Source organism: Medicago truncatula, chromosome 2 (assembly GCF_003473485.1).
Source record: "Medicago truncatula cultivar Jemalong A17 chromosome 2, MtrunA17r5.0-ANR, whole genome shotgun sequence".
In the NCBI taxonomy this organism is placed as follows: Eukaryota; Viridiplantae; Streptophyta; class Magnoliopsida; order Fabales; family Fabaceae; genus Medicago; species Medicago truncatula.
Window position 1 is genome coordinate 29,711,230 of NC_053043.1, and position 18,872 is coordinate 29,730,101.

Here is an 18,872-nt window from a genome sequence, read left to right on the forward strand (position 1 = left end):
TTGTAGAGCAGCAGCTAATGCAGCATCGTTCCTTCCAGCCATTTCTGATATTCTACAACAAGTAGCAACAACAACATAAGATAGTAATACAAATATTACTAAGACTCGACAAGACTCTTCTAATTGACCCGACGGACCGACCTGCTCTGATACCAATTGTAACACCCTGTTTTCCCAATATAAAAAATTTCTAAACATTTATCAGAGTAAACAACATAAATAAACGGGATATCACATTTAACATAATCCAAATCAGTTAAATAACAATTTAACAAAATAACTTAAACGTTGCAGCGGAAAATTGTTTCGAAATCCATAAATCGTTTTGGCACGTAGGCCCCATCAACATATCTCAACAGTTATTCACCATCATAAAAATAATCATAAATGTTCACGTAAGAGAATGAAGCATGCATATCAAAACCCCATCCCGTTACGTATCAGAGCGACCTAGACGACTTAGTGAGGCAAGGCCACTCACGACGGCAAACTGCACACTAAGCACGATCACCTGCAAGTTACTCATACGAAGAGCAACATTTTCAAGCAGAAGGGGTGAGATTTCATAACACAATAATATTAATCAATATAATTCGAAATCATAATTAACATTATAATCAGTCTTAAACATCATTGCATCTTTGATAAACAATTACCAAGTAATCACAACATTCAATCATCATCGATAACATAACATCTTAGACTCGACAAATGCGACAATGCAACTTAGACACTCTTTATGCATGTGGTACCAATCTTCATCATAGTATTAATATACTTTAATTGCGTGGAGGACAAAGCTCCTATCGTGTGGAGGACAAGGCTCCGATCGTTGTGAGGACAAAGCTCAATGTATGCTAATGCATGGACTATATCAACAAAACACCTTAATCAACAAATCACTTGTACATCCAATAATTTGGAGTTCATCATCAACTTATTCAGACTCATGCAACATAGTTAATTAACAATTGCAGCATAATCAGATCATATCAATATCTTAATAACAATTCATTTTCAACAATTTCTTGATCATTCAATAATAATTCAAGTAGTGGAATCAATCAATATATCACAACATAATCACTTAGCATTTTCATAAAAGCTTCACAGTTCTCAGTTATTATCTTAAATAGGTCTCAGTAGTACCTAAAGTTCCTTTCCTAACCAATCTAAACAACTCAGGTCTCACAATCTTCAAATGCACTTAGTTCTGGAAGTGCTCGCGAGGCGAGAGCATCTGCTCGCCATGGCGAGTACAAGCCAGATTCCCAATAAGGTCGTTCCAGGTTCAATCTCGTTCTAAATCATCCTCTAATCTTTAGTAGACACCTAAAGTTACTCAAAGGCATCTAAGGTTCAACTCAAAAGTCAAAAACTCAGAATTCGACATGCTCTCTGGTCATGCTCGCTGTGGCGAGCTACGACAAGTAACTCGCGAGGCGAAGGGTTAAGGCTCGCGTGGCGAGCGATGAACTTAGGCTCAGGAAGAATACGGTTCTTCTCAAAAATCCATCTAATCTTATGGTTTCAAGCCTAATTTCATTTCCAAAATTCATCCTAAACATATTCTAAGGTTATAGGACGGTTTCTACATCAATCTAATCAATTTTTACCGTTTGATCATCAATTTTAGGGATTTGACCTAATTACAAAACTTTTCTAAATCAATCCTAACTTTGTCAATTAATCATCAGGATTATAGCAATCAATATTACTGAATTATTAGTCTCACCCTTACCTTGTATGAAGAAATCGCAGCTCTCCTAGGTGATTCTTTCTTCTCTTGGATTTTTCTCCCTTTTTCTCCAAAACAGTCGTACGTGCAATTGTTTTTCTAAAACTAGGTCTTTCTCTTATATACCTCTTCCTAAAATCTTATCTTATCTCACTTTCTCCCCCAAAACTCTCTAAAATCTCAACTAAATATTTTTATTTTCTTTTCAAATCTTATTTTATTTAACAATAAAATAAGTCTCATAATCTTATCAAATCATCAAAACACATCAAAATCATTCAAATCATCTAAATCAACTTAAATAAACAAAACTCACACATATATTATATAAATATAATATAATCGCCTAAACTCGATTAAATAATTAATTAAACGAAAGTGGACGTTACAGATAATCCACACACAACCTCATGCTTCCATCTTTCTTCTTAACCAACAACACTGGAGCACCCCACGGCGAAACACTTGGTCTAATAAACTGTTTCTCAAGCAACTCTTCTAACTGTTTCTTCAATTCACCCAACTCTGATGCAGACATCCGATACGACGCAATCGAAATAGGACTCGTTCCTGGTACCAAATCAATTGCAAACTCAACTTCCCTCTCCGGCGGTAACTCGGTAATATCATCCGGAAAAACTTGAGGAAACTCTTGCACTACCGGCAAATCACTAGCTCCTTTCTCACCACTAACCTTCAACGATGCAAACATCATGAACACACAAGATTCACCGTCCAAAGACTTCTTCAATTGCTCCGCGGTCAAGAACTTCCTATCTAACTCTTCTACCGGCATAGAAAAAGTTACACTCTTAGTCAAACAATTAATGCTAACCCCAAAAGCTAACAACCAATCCATATCAAAAATCACATCCATATGCTTCAACAGAAGACAAACAAGATCCAACTCAAAATCAACATTACCAAAATTAACAGGACACTTAGCACACACCACAACCAATTGAGCCTCCGCAACCAAAGATACCTTCCCTTGCTAGACTAACACAAACCACTAACCGATAAGAAAACATCACAACAAAGCAAATGCCGAAGGTACTATGCTATCATTCGCACACAACAGGGAAATACAACAAGTATTAGTCTAGACACGGTTGACCATGACTCTGATACCAACTTGTAACACTCCTATTTCTATTAAAGCAATTAAACATGCGAATAATACATTTATTCAAGAAATAGAGGCTACACCATCATACAAAAATTTAAAAACCAATAAACATGTATATAAACTTCAACAGTCGCAGCGGAATATAAACCAGAGTAATCCAAATATACATGTCATGAATCAATCATTACATCAACATAGATGCATCTCAAAATCCCAACATACGGGTAATCTCCAAACATAACAAAAGTCCAACAAAAGCTAATCTAGACCGACACAATGAAGCCTGGATCAGAGCCAATCCAACTCTATATCACCGATACTGGAGAAAGCTCCCGATATCACCAAGCACAAGATCTCACCAAGTAACTAATCCTGCACAACGTCTACCCATCCATACAGACAGGTAGGCGGTCCATCACAGATCCACTAGGGGTAAGTATTACATCATCATAATCCAAATAACAATTAACATGGATATTTCAATTTAAACATCATGCACTTGATCAATAATAATATTCTCATACATATACTTACATCAAAAACCCCAATATCTCACATCAATAATCACCAATCACATGTGTCATAAACAAATATCAATTCACAGTTATTCATACACAATCACCAATCACATATATCATGAACAATCCTCAATCATATTTCTTGAACAATCAGTAATCACATTTAATGAACAATCACCAATCACATGTGTCATGAACAAATATCTATTCACAGTTATTCATACACAATCACCAACCACATTTATCATGAACAATCATTAATCACATTTTATGAACAATCACCAACCACATATATCATGAACAATCATTAATTCATAGTTATTCATACACAATCACCAATCACCAATCACATTTGTCATGAACAATCATTAATTCATAGTTATTCATACACAATCACCGTTGCAAAACAAGACTCATGTCATCATATGCACCTATTAACACATACATGCATGTGGTACCAAATCACCTCAAGGTCGTCACCTTCGATGCAACAAAAGCATCGTATGTAAGATTTCACAACTGTCTTACATAATCTCCAAAATAAAAGAGTTCAATCCTTTTACAACTACAATCTCAACACGACTATGATGCATGGACATGTAACAAGACTCGATAATGCGACAACAATCCACAATTTTCACCTCAATATATAGGACAACACCCAATTATATTGATTATCTCCACAACATTTGCATTATCAAGAAAACATGCCCATACACAATTAAATCATAGTATTCACCATCACACATCAACATGATTATCAATAATCAACAATGTCATTCAACATCAACTATCACATATAGTTTCACCAATTCAAACATTTCTTACATCCTAGGTAAGATAACAAACACATCTCATGATAAATATCTTATCCAACACAATCATTCATTCATACAACTTCACTTAGTTATATAAACATAGTCACCATAATTCCTAGGACAATTGGTTCAAGAAACGTTTTCGACTAAAAACCATTTCAAGTGGCGACCGGCCAACATTGAGAAATCCCAAGACAAAAGACAAGTTGAAAACCTTCAAACAATCTTAATCGACAATATAATTATGAAGTTAAGTCGCCTCCGGATCATTAACGTTAACCCAAGCACAACTTAAGTTCATATGAAAATCCCATTTTCACAACCTTTCACTTTCCCACCCGAAATATCACTTTCTACTTGATTAAGATGTTTGACCACTCTTGCAAGTATTATCTAGGCCTATATGAACTGTAGGTTCAACTTGCAAGCGTCATTAGTTTACAAAAGTTATTTTTCGACAAAATTTAATTCCCAAAATTTCCCAATTTAAGACTCAATTCAAGAATTTCAAGTATAGGCGAGCAATCATTGTTCCAGTAGGTTTTAGGGGATTAACAGTAGTTAAACTTGCTTAAAGAATCATTTAAGAAAACTCGGATTGGCCCCCAAAGACCCGGAACAAAAGATCAAAGTGTCTGAAACTGAACATGTTCGCTTAAGCGACCACCTGGTTCGCTTAAGCGAACAAGTTATAGTAGCAAACTACTTTGTTCGCTTTCTGGTCGCTGACTGGTCGCTCACCAGTTCACTTAAGCGACCACATGTTCGCGTAAGCGAACGAGTTTTAGTAGCAACCAGAAATCTTCGCTTACTAGCTTGCTCACAGTTCGCTTAGGCGAACTGAACCCAGAAAAACTATGAATGTTCGCTGACCAGGTCGCTTAAGCGAACCTCTAAGCGAACCTTCACAGGTTTGCAGAAAATGTTACGGGTTTGGACCCCTTTTCATCCCAAATCCCCAATTTTGATCCCTCATTGCCCAAATGTGTTTCCAGAACATGTTTATAGGTCAATATGACTAAAGCAACTCACAAAGACTCAATCAAACTTGAAAACACTTGACAATTGGACCAATTCACCATTTTCACCAAAACACCAACAACAATTCAAATTCTCATCATCAATTCATGAATATGCATACCCTAGCAATGATTCATCAACCACAACATCAATTAACAGCCATAACATCAATTGAACAAGAATCATAACTCAATCTAACAACAACTTAGCAAAATTCACCAATTGAGCACAATTTTTACAACTTATCATTTGTTCCTATTTGAACATATAATTTCACCAACAATCATACAATTATCATCAATTCATGCATACAAACATATTATCACAGTTGGAGCACGAATTTAGCAACAATTATCCATTATGCAAAAATTCATACAACATTTGAAAATTCACAAAATGATGATGATTATGATAAAGACTAACCCCCTTACCTTAATTATCTCCAACTATTAGCTCTAGCTTCACTTTTGCTCCTATGATTCTTCAAACCCTTGAATTCTTCAAGTTCCTCTTCTCTCGAACCCTTGTTCTTCTCTTCACCACTTTCTCTCTCTACCTCTCTCTAGAAAATATCTTATGAAATGAATGAAGTGATATTTTCCTAAGACAACTCATTTGGTATACCCCTTAATGGGCTTAACCTAGTTTCTAGTGGACTTAACCCATTTCTATTCAAACCAAAATGTTTCTTCACTCCAAAAGGTAATTAACTAATAACGGTAAAATGTCACTAACGGTCACTAAACGGTAAAATCTCAATTTTACTCTAGTAACTTAGTAAAATAACTATTCTCACTAATCACTAAAAATAATTCCCACCAAAATTATAATTTTACCCGTTCTCACAAAATGACCAAAATACCCATAAGTCCAAAATGACTAAAATACCCTTCTAACACGGAAACTCATGATTACAGCTCACTTGGCCGAAAGGAAAATTTAGAAGCAAAATTACAAACAAAAGATGGTTGTATGAACCATTGAAAAGGTGTTGTCGAGCCAATTTGTAAAAAACCAAAAGGAATAATGGTTAGAAAACCAAAAACTCGATTACATTTTCGTATTTCAACGCAAGTTGGTTTCAGGATATACGATTTCTAAACGGAGATTACAAGATCAAAGATAACATGGTTCTTATTGGATGCCTTTCGACAAAATGGTTAACGTCAAAACTTGTGGGGGCAGAAGATCTTTCAAGTTCGAAGTGAGCCATTTTTCTTAAATGTTTGTATCTTGTTACGATTGTTTATTACCAACCGTTTATACCCTGAATTTTTTTTCAATTTTTACCATAACAATTTGTCAAAAGAGTTCATCTTTGTGACAATGAAATGTTTTAACATAGACGACTAATATTTGAGAAATGCAAGATTGTTGCAAAATAAATAAAACGACGAGGGAGAAAATCTTTTGTCGAGGAAAAACATGGTGTTAAACTCAAATCAAAGAAGAAACAATTCGCTAAATCATTAGTGATTATCTATGTATTGCAAAAAGCACGAAGACAAAATGACATTTTTCATTAAATCAAAAGCCAACTAATGGACCGGTAAACAATATTGAAATGTGGATGATACCACTGAAGACTGATGCACCGCGTCGGTTGTCAAAGAACTATTTGGTCCTAAATACGCAATACCATAAGAAGTTGAAATCCAAAAAGCGGAAATGCTCAAGGAACCTGGCAATCTCAAGATCGAGGCGATAAGAGAGACAAAAATTTGTCACAAGGTAGTCTTCATCAGCACCCAAGAGAGGTAAGTTGGTATGTCGAATTCTTCTGATCCCCTCACAATCTCTGATGGGAGGTCAAGAAAATCGGTAAATCAGGCCTGGAAGCATAGGCCTAAAGTAAAGAACGTTCCATGCAAAATGTGGACCTTTCGTTTTTAAAATGGCGTCCCTGTAGTTAGCAAGTTGATATCGGTCAAAAAGGTCCCGAAAGGCGGAGAGAACCTCGTTCTCAAAGAATCCCTCACTAGACAATAATTATAGCATAATGTTAAAGTACATGGCCCCAGAGGAACCATGCTTTATCTCTTTTTCTAGAACAAGTTTGATCTCACCTAGGTCAGGACGAATTTGTTGAAGCATAAATGTGGCTAACGCCACACTATATGATGCATGGCCACTTGTGGATAACCTCTGCGTAAATCGACATTTTTCTACGCCTGGTAGAGGATCAACAATATACCAGAGACAATCCCTATTTAGCGCTCTGAACTCCACTTTCTTGTTAGCAAATTGGTGATGACATTTGGACGTCATGCCAAAGTTCAAAAGATCTTGGAATCCGAAAGCAGCGACCTTTTTAGTGATGATAATGAGAAGGTCATTTGGAAGTTTTTCCATTTCGCAAGAAGTTTTTTTTTTTGTGTAATGCAAAATGGAAAATATATTGTGGTAGGAACAAAACAAGGGATTTTATAGAAGAAAAGATAACTGCCATTGACAAAGATCGGTCCCAATACGAGGCAACCGTTCTATGCGTGGAAAAGAAGTTATTTTTGAGGGTTAGTGGGAAGTTGGAAATCTCCTTAGAGAAAACCTAAAATGACTACTTTTGAAAGTCATGATTAGAATGACGTCATGCTTTGAAATACTTAGAGTTTTCTCAAAAATGTCAATTCTCTCCTTTGATTTTATTCAATCGAAAATGACATTTTTGGGGGGCAATTTGTTAGCTGGTATTTTCACCAACCTTATTTAATGTGGTCAACTTTAGTTGAATTTTACTCTTGTAGGAATCGAAGCCTTTTCCTCAAATTAAAGGAGTTTCGACGAGATATTGGACTTAGCATGAAAAGGTCGTGAAGCCATAAAGTTCGACAAAATACGAGTCCAGAGGCAAAACCGTCGAAGTCAAGCAACTGCCTTTGAAGCGGGCAGATTCGAAATTCCAAAGAGAAATACTTTCCTCAAAGGAGAATGTGGGAGACAAGCGGTTGTCTACATGGAAGGAGTGCTACTCGTGAGATTAGTTTCTTTCGAAGTTATTTTATTTGTATAAATAAGAGTTTTCCATAGGGAAAACGGGTCACAAATAACCTATAAAGAATTCTAAAACATTCGAAGTACCGGTGTGAGAGAAAAGAGTCATAAAGAATGTATGCAAAGGATTTGTCGAACCACCTATATTATTAATGCATTGTATTTTACCTTTACTTTAAGTTTCTGCAATTTAAACTTAATGCATTTACTTTGTTTTTAAAACCCTTTTTTCTATCAAAAGATGCTACACGATCTCGTCCCGTTCGTTAAGCAACCTACGAACTCGATGAATGCACTAAAATAAAATGCACAACATGTCCTAGGATCTCTGGTTTGGTCCTGCTCGTAACAATCAAAACCAACCCGTATTGTTTACCAAAAACACCGGTAAATAGGTGGTAAGACCCCAAACATAAGGATCACCGTATGACCAGCAGTTGCAACCAAACATTAGAGGGATATACCTATTTAACCGAGATTTATAGATCCCACACGTAAGAATCACTTTGTGATCAGCAGGTGCAGTTTTCAACCTATTAGGTTAGTAACGTCCCAACGGCCTCATCACTTGTAACGTCCCAACAATAAAAATAGAAGGGATTCGAAGAATCCAAACCTCTGCTTAATTTTCTGCAACCAAAAATAGGTAAAATTGCTCTGTTGCAAACAAATAAAAATTGCAAGCTTCCAACCCTTATCTTTTATTATATCGTCAACTTAAAAATAAGTAACGCGAATTATTTGGACGAAACGACAATCCCTGTGGATATGATACTCTACTTATCATTTTATTAGTTGGTAAATGATTTGGTATACTTGCCTAATCCGCACATCATCTAGCCCTACCAGTTTATCCACAAAAGAAAAGAAATCATTTTCGGTATGCTTTTCACATCAGAAGTTTCTTCCTTCCAAATCACGTGTTCAAAACGTTTTGACGATCTCTTCCATTTTTTAACCTCAGACCTAGCTATATCCTTATCATATGCACTTAAACAAGCTTGTTTATAGCTTCTAATGTCGTCTTCCTCTCTATCTGCCTCACCACATCCTCATTCAATCCTGGAACACTCACTTTAATTTCTCCCTCGACACTCTTACTTTTTTCTCCCTCATTATACTTAATTTTTTCTCCACAAACTTACTATTTTCTCCCTCATTATACTTACTTAGTTCTCTCTCAATATGAAATCGATCCCCCTCCTCTATCCATACCTCATTTCTCTCCCTCAGCGACCTAGAAGTACACATTATTGAGAGCCATAATCGACTTTTCAATGTTGTTAACTTTAGCATATCTCACAAAAACATACAACTAACCTCTAGCATTTTTACTTCGTGAAACAAATAATCCTATCAAAATGCCACATACCTCAAAACCCTTCTTGATATCAGAATAATACATAATATTCTCCAAAATGTTTGTAAAATAATAAGATATATGAGCAGTTTCTTGATTAGATGAGAATTAGTAGCAAACTTATTATGGGATGATGAGAGTGTACGAATACGTCACACAATAGACCTACCGTGCCTAACCTCATTGTTTAAGCGCTTGCGAGACTGGAGAGACATAAAAGAGTCGCGATTTCCAGTCCTGACAGAGCCATGATATCGTCTTTCTTGCTGATGGGAATTGTCATGATCTCTACCTTGATGGTAAGCCTAATATTGCGTTTAACATTGCCTTGATGAAACCTATCTTAAACCATGTACATGTGAGGAAATCTGTAATGATTTATTCCCTGCTAATGAACCATGGATCACAATTGATAGAACAATGTTCAACCCTATATGTAATTGTAAACCTATGATTAACCCTGCTAATGTCAATTATTATCTATTTTTATATGTTATTTAGTTTCCTTTTATTTAGATTTAAGTTTATTTTATTTTAATATTATTTCCTTTTTGAGCTATTTTACTACAATTGCATATTATTATATTTCAGGAACGAATATTTGATGGATTGAGTCTTGGAGCAAAAGAAAGGGGTTTTGGAGCTGATTTGGTACGAAAATACGAAGATTCGGAGACAAAAATATATCTCCCTCAAGTCAGAAACTTGGCACGGCCCGTGCTAGGCTTGGCACGGCCGTGCCACCCTCCAGAACTACTTTTGCTGCTTTTGCTTAGATTTTAAGCTACTCTATTTTAGTTTACTTGTGGAACATTCTAGTGATTGCTTAGATTTTAAGTCGAATGTAAACTATAAATAGAGTAGCTAGCCATCACAAATATTCATCTTTTGTTCTCTGAAATAATAAGTGACAATTGTTTCTTTGAATAAAAGTTCACCTTTACTTTCTTGTTATTTACTTTTATGTTTTCTCTCTTCTTCTCTATGTCTACAATGAACGTTGGTGAGTAGAATTCTCTTTGTCTTGGGATTGTTGGATAAGTCTAAATGACTTAATCATAATCAAGCCAAGCTCTAAGCCTTAATCTTATGTAACCCTAATTTCTTATCTAAATTCACCGCTTTAACATGGATCAACCATTATCAAACTGTGGAAACGAAAGTGGAGGGTTTGATAATTGTTTATTCATCATCTCAAATATCAATTCATAAAACGAAAGTGGAGCTTTGATATTCGAACAAGTGAATTTAGACAAGGGTTTCAAAGGCAGCGAAATAGTCTTTGAAATCTTTGAGACATATAGTTTCGATCTTCAAGAGAACTAATAATGATCAAGTCAGCGAAATAGGCTTGGTTGTTAGAGGAGCCAAAATCTAATAGTAATCAAGTCAGCGAAATAGGCTTGGTTGCTAGAGGAACAAAAGAGAAACTGTCTTGAGAAATTAGGTCTAACATAAAGTTATAAGCTTATAGTTTGGTTTGTGAAAGACTTGTCATTTAGATGAACCAATAATCCCAAGGCTTTTATCTTTTCTTTTATTATTTGCTTTTAATTAAAAACCCAAACCTTTCTACCTTATAAATCTTCGGTCTAATCATTATCTAAAGTTAATTGAATTCATAACTCCCTGTCGGAATGATACTCTATTTTTACTACTTCGATATAACCGTTCACTTGCGGTTTTATCTCATCAAGTTTTTGGCGCCGCTGCCGGGTAGTTATTGTAATTTGATTAACTTTTTAATAGTGGTTAGTCTAAAAAAAATAAAAAAATATACAAGTAAATAAAATATATATATTTATATATATAAAAATATATATTTTATTTCTTTTTCTTATCTCTTTATTTATTTTTTATTTATATATATATATATATATATATCTCTATAAATAAATAATAAATATATATATATATATATATAATATCTCTCTCTCTCTCTCTCTCCCTTTCTCCTTATTTTATTTATTTTATTTTTATTTTCTATCTTTAACCGTTTTGATTTCAGGCATGGCTCAAAGAAGATAATAACAATATGGATGAGAAACGTGCTCTCAAAGAGTATGCAATCACATCTTCAGATGAGTCATACGATGTTATTGTGTACCCAACGGTTGAGGGTATTAAATTTGAAATAAAGCCTGCACTTATTTATCTAGTGCAGCAAAATCAATTTTTCGGATCACCTACTGAGGATCCGAATCTTCATGTTTCAATTTTTTTAAGACTCAGTGGAACTTTGAAGGCAAACCAAGAGGCCGTAAGGCTGCATCTCTTTCCTTTTTCCTTAAGGGATAGAGATAGTGTTTGGTTTCATTCATTGACAATTAGTTCTATCACTTCATGGGACCAAATGAGGCGAGCTTTCCTTGCCCAATTCTTTCCCCTTTTTCAAACCGCTCAATTAAGGGCGAGGCTTTTTCAATACACTCAAAAAGATGGTGAATCTCTTTACGATGCGTGGGAGCGTTTCAAAGAAATGCTTAGGCTTTGCCCCATCATGGTTTAGAGAAGTGGCTTATTATCCACACCTTTTATAATGGTCTTTTGTATACCACAAAAATTTATGTTGATGCAGCTGCAGGTGGAGCTTTGATGAATAAAACTTACACAGCAGCATATGATTTGATCCAGGGCATGGCACAAAACCAGTATCAGTGGACAAGTGAGAGAGTCATCACTTCTTCTTCACCCTCTAAAAAAGAGGCAGGTATATACGAAATTTCCTCCCTTGATCATCTAACTACTAAGGTTGACGCACTAACACAAAAATTTGATAAAATAAATACTAGTGCTGTCACACCTGCCCCTGTATCACCTCCTTGTGAAGTTTGTGGTGTATTTGGCCATATTGGCATTGATTGCCAACTAGGTAGTGTTGTTAGAGGTCCTGAGCAAGTAAAATATGCTCAATATAATCAAGGGTTTAGAAGCAACCAATTTTGTTATCAAACCCCTCAAAATCTTTTTGGACAATAAACAACACAACCCAGTTATGCAAACAACCAAAGAGTCCCTCAAAAATCTAGCTTGGAACTTTTAACGGAAAATTATGTTATAAATCAATCCAAGCAACTCCAAGAGGTTAAAAACCAAACTGGATTTTTGAATGACTCTCTTGCCAAAATCACATCCAAGGTAGTCTTCATAGCAACTCACAATAAGATGCTTGAAACCCAAATCTCTCAAGTGGCCCAACACGTGACTGCTTCCTCTCAAACCACCGGGATCTTTCCAGGTCAAACTGAAACCAACCCCAAAGGTCATATAAGTTCTATTACTCTTAGGGATGGTAACCAATTAGAGGACCCCGTTGTAAAAATTAAGAACAATGAGGGAGAGATAGGAAGTGATGAGCCTCAAAGTGAGAAAACTATAGGAGAGAATGAAAAGCCATTTGTTTCACCACCTCATGAGCCTAAAAATCCATTAACACAAGGTTTTGTCAAATCCAAGTTAGATGACCAGTTTAGAATTTTTATTGAAATACTTCCAAACAAATTGCCATCTAAACTTAAGAATCCAGAAAGTTTTCCCATACCTTGTGTCATAGGATCCGAAAGCATTGAGAAAGCCATGTGTAATTTGGGAGAGAATGCCAAGTTGATGCCATTATCCCTTTGGGAAAAATTGGATATAGGGTAGAGAAACCTCTTGATTGTCAAGCTAATGACTCTAAACGAGCGCTTCGTGGGAGGCAACCCATGAGTTTTATTGCTTTTACTTTGTTTGTTTTGTGTTATTTTAATTTGTTTTGTAGGTATTTGTCCAAATATGATGCGAAAAAGTGAAAGAAATTTGAAGCCGTTGACCAGAAACCAAAAAAAAAAAAAAAATCTTCACTCTTTTTCCAGAGAGTTGGCACGGTCCGTGCCTGTGGTGGCACGGCCGTGCCAACCCATCAGCCAAAAAAAAAAAAAAAAATTCTTCCCTTATTTAACCAAAATAACCTCTTTCATCCTTCCTCCATAAACTTCACCAACATTCATCCACCCAAAGCTAAACCAAGTCAACTAGGTTAATGGCATCAAAGAGGAAAAGTGAGGAGATTGAAGCCTCTGGAAGTGGTGCAAGCAAGAAGCAATCAACAACCCGAATCATGGGATCCAATTCAAGGATTCCGAGCAAAGAAATAGGTATAAATCTCTAAATCTCTAGAACTATCTCCCCTTGCAGGTACCTTGATGTTAATGCTATGGATAGACTAGAAATAGATGAACATGTGATTAGGCTGTTGAATAAATTCACAACCCTGTGCTTAGGTACCTTCACACGGTTATGACTTGCACCATATGGGGTAGAAAAAAGGTAGGACTGATGAGGACTGTTGAGCTGTTTATGTTGTGGGCTATGCTTTATAACCACCATATTAACATTTGCTATTATTTGATTTATTATCTTGTTTCAATCACTAGAAAGAAACCGGATATAAAGGTGATATAGTGGTAGGTGGAATCATCACTTTCATTGTTAAAAAATTTGAGGTAAATGTGAACAAAGGGATAAATAGGATTGAGGGAAACTACTATCTTTACTTAGAAACCCTCACTACCATGATTTTTTTTATAATCCATGGCCCTTCTCACAATTACCAATATGAGTGGAGAGTCAATAATGCTAATTTCTTGATTATTATACCTAATTTAGATATTATTAATCCGGAGATGGTAGAAAACTTTTATGTTGGCACTAACCCACAGGTACACAATGATTGTAATGATGGTGGTGATGAAAAGGAGGTAGGTGCAAACTTGCACCATTAACAAGAAACCGGTGGAAACTATAATGATGAACGGTGGGCATGAATGCAAACCAAAGTTCAAAGAATATGTACCGAGCAACAAAGACAAGGTGTTGAAATGATCGGGCTAAGAAACGATGTCCTAAGGGGCAATCAAATAAATGAATAAAACAATCAAATGTTCTGATACATGATGCAACACCTTCACCTCCAAGGTCCACCTTATGGACTTCAATAAAATTGTGAGCTCTCCTCTTCCTCTACTCTTCTCTACTTCTCTTCTTTCTTCATCATCTTCTTCTTTTTCTTTTTCTTTTTCTTCTTTTAAATCATTGAGGACAATGCTTCTCCTAAGTGTGGGGGGAGCCTAATAAAGTGTCTTGAGTCGTAGTGTTTCCAAACTCCCTTGAACTTTATTCTTTTGTTTTGTTTTATTGTGAAAGGCATGATTAAGTAGCCTGTTTTTATTGAAAAATATCATGACATAAATTTTTATGGTCTCCTCTTAATTGGTTATTTCTTGTACATGAAATTAAACTCTTGTGTTTTAAGTTTTCTTGATATACCCACATCTTGTTTTAAAGTGACTAAATTCTCCAATGAGAAAAACACAAGTTGCTTCCCTTGAGTAAGTGTATGAATAGGTATTTTAAGGAAATGCGTTCTAGTTCTAGTGGTATGTCGACCTTTAAAAATTCTTGAAGTAAAAGTAGTATAAGTTAGTATAAGGGAGTTTATAAAAAGCAAAATAGCCAAATTGATTTCAAGGTTACATCATTGAATCTAGATTGGGGAAGGGGGTAGGCCCTACGACTTCCTACGTGAAGATGATGTTATCTTGAGAAACTTTAAAAAGCATCATTGAATCTAGATTGGGGAAGGGGGTAGGCCCTCCGACTTCCTACGTGAAGATGATGTTTTAAGGGGCACCATTGAATCTAGATTGGGGAAGGGGGTAGGCCCTCTGACTTCCTACGTGAAGGTGTTGTTTCCTTAAATAAAGTATGTTGAAATGTGTAAATGGCAAAGATCAAAGGATCGCAAATACTCCCATCTTTCTTATATGAAATGAAGAAAGAGTTTTTCTTGGTTGGTTTAGTACTAGGATTAGAACATGTTTCCTCATAATATCAACCTTATACAGGAGCAAGAATAGGGTTGGACTACACACACACACTCACTTGAAACTTGATTGTTGGGTTGAATAAGGTTTACAAGAAATGCTTGAGTTTGTGATTAGTGTACGCTTGAAATTAAAGCCTTTGAGGAGACATGTGTTTTAATTAAATTGTCATATGATAATCTTGTTTATGCTACCATGTTTATGCCTTTTGCTTGAGGACAAGCAAAAATTCAAGTATGGGGGAGTTTGATGAGTCAATTATTATCTATTTTTATATGTTATTTAGTTTCGTTTTATTTAGATTTAAGTTTATTTTATTTTAATATTATTTTCTTTTTGAGCTATTTTACTACAATTGCATATTATTATATTTCAGGAACGAATATTTGATGGAATGAGTCTTGGAGCAAAAGAAAGGGGTTTTGGAGCTGATTTGGTACGAAAATACGAAGATTCGGAGACAAAAATATATCTCCCTCAAGTCAGAAACTTGGCACGGCCGTGCCACCCTCCAGAACTACTTTTGCTGCTTTTGCTTAGATTTTAAGCTACTCTATTTTAGTTTACTTGTGGAACATTCTAGTGATTGCTTAGATTTTAAGTCGAATGTAAACTATAAATAGAGTAGCTAGCCATCACAAATATTCATCTTTTGTTCTCTGAAATAATAGGTGACAATTGTTTCTTTGAATAAAAGTTCACCTTTACTTTCTTGTTATTTACTTTTATGTTTTCTCTCTTCTTCTTTATGTCTACAATGAACGTTAGTGAGTAAACTTCTCTGTCTTGGGATTGTTGGATAAGTCTAAATGACATAATCCTAATCAAGCCAAGCTCTAAGCCTTAATCTTATGTAACCCTAATTTCTTATCTAAATTCACCGCTTTAACATGGATCAACCATTATGAAACTGTGGAAACGAAAGTGGAGGGTTTGATAATTGTTTATCCATCATCTCAAATATCAATTCATAAAACGAAAGTGGAGCTTTGATATTCGAACAAGTGAATTTAGACAAGGGTTTCAAAGGCAGCGAAATAGTCTTTGAAATCATTGAGACATATAGTTTCGATCTTCAAGGGAACTAATAATGATCAAGTCAGCGAAATAGGCTTTGTTGTTAGAGGAACCAAAATCTAATAGTAATCAAGTCAGCGAAATAGGCTTGGTTGCTAGAGGAACAAAAGAGAAACTGTCTTGAGAAATTAGGTCTAACATAAAGTTATAAGCTTATAGTTTGGTTTGTGAAGGACTTGTCATTTAGATGAACCAATAATCCCAAGACTTTTATCTTTTCTTTTATTATTTGCTTTTAATTAAAAACCCAAACCTTTCTACCTTATAAATCTTCAGTCTAATCATTATCTAAAGTTAATTGAATTCATAACTCCCTGTTCCAACGATACTCTATTTTTACTACTTCGATATAACCGTGCACTTGCGGTTTTATCTCATCAGTCTCATATGTGATCAAACCTAGCTAAAATAGTTCTCCTATAAACTCCTTGCCAAGAGTATGTTTGAATCTCTTTGTGCAACCTATGAATAAATTCAATAAGTGAAGGAAGCCAAAGAAAATCTTCATGTCCAAAAATATGAACTATTTAAGATAAAGGATGATGAGGATATTAAGATCATGTTCTCAAGGTTTTAAACTTTAGTCTCTGGTCTTCAAGTTCTAAATAAGAGTTACACTACAATCAGGAAGCAAAAGACTTGAACAAACTTGGTTTGGAGACTGTAAGAAGCTCTTTGAAGAGTCATGAGATGGAGTTATTAGGGAATGATCCATCAAAAAAGTTTAAGTCTATTGCTCTCAAGTCAAAAGGCAAAACTATCAAAGCACTTCAAGCTGTAGAGTCTGAAGAATACATTCCATAAGAAGATCTTGAAGAAGGTTCCAATGAAGATGAAATGGCATTTGATTTTAAGAGGCTTCAATACTTGAACAAGAAGAAAAGGGTTTTTGGAAGAAGCAGGGTTATACGGACGAGGCGTTCGTTTGGTACTTTGAGCCTCTTCAAGCCACCCTTATTATATTATTATCATTTGCTAAACCCTTTTGAGCCTCCACGAGATTAATCTTTGTTGTTCTTTGGTGACGAATCATATCACAAGTTTTGAACCTATATTATATCTATTTCATTTCCTTGGAGATAGATATAATTTTAGGAACTTGATATGATTTGAAACTAAGTTTAGGGTTGTCCTTGCTTATATAAAGAAAGAAAAGAAAGAAAAAGAAATAAAAATGTAGACAATCCACCAAAAAGTGGTCATTAAAAAAAATCAAGAGTAAAAAATTGCTCTCTTCAAAAGAAGGAAGGTTTGAAGTAATTCAAAGCTTTGGGATTCATAGCTTATAAATCTAACTACAAATTTGTTTGTCAGCATGCTCTCCTAAATATATCCCACCTTAACTTAAGACATATTATACCCCTAAAAGACCTCTAAATTGTGTAGATAATGATGACTTTGAATGACTGTTTAGAATTTCTTCAAGTTCGTAGCCAGGTATATGAACATGTCGACTGGAGAGGGAAAATGGTCATGACTACTGGATTTAGAATGATACTTTGGAAAAGAGTGTGGTTGAATGTATGAACTATCTTCTATAAGTATGTCCCACTTGCATGGAAGCGGTAAGTTAGTTAAATTATGAAAATGGAAGGAGTGATGACTTGAGCACCCTCTCCGAAAACATATGTTCTCTGCAAATTTTAAATTTTAATGATTTCATTACTTGAGGACAAGCAATGAAATAACTAAAATTTTAAATCGAGCTCCTTCCACACAATAACATTCATTCAGAATTTTGTGGTTCAGGAGGAAGGCAAGCACTATGAGCATCAAGGAGGAGCCTCACACCTCCTCAACTTTGTTCTTATAGTATGCATTATTTCTTTTGTATTGTGTCTTTTGTTACCATGAGTAACTAAACACCTTTTGATTAGGGTTCAAGATGAACCTATATTTATTTTGTGGATATTACTGATGCAAGTCTTTTATTCGGTTATGAACCAAGTTATATTTAATTTTCATATGATTCACACTTTAATGCCTTCATACACTCGGGAATATGACATACCTAGACCATGTGATTGAAATTAGACTAGGGTTGGAAGCTTATTATTACTCTTCTAAATCAGAATTGTTGCATGTCAACTTTATTCTAATTTCTTTAATCAATTTAAGATAATCAGGGTATGTGGTTAAACTTTATTACTTGTTGTGATTTGGTGCACTTGTAAATTCGTCCATTAGAGTCTCCTGTCTCAATGTAAAAGTCTTGGTCTCTAATCTTACAATGATGAAACTCCAAACAAGTCCATACATATATATATGTTTTCATGTGTACTTTTAATTTCCCACAAGTGGAAAAATTAATTCAAAATAATTTTAAATTAATTTAGGGTATCGTTCGCCAACAAGAA

At 35.1% G+C, this 18,872-nt stretch overlaps 1 pseudogene; it reads right to left on the reverse strand.

Annotated features, from left to right (window-relative positions):
• Positions 1-12,000: 12,000 nt before the first annotated feature.
• Positions 12,001-12,081, reverse strand: LOC120578825 (uncharacterized; annotated as a pseudogene).
• Between the last annotated feature and the right edge of the window lie 6,791 nt (positions 12,082-18,872).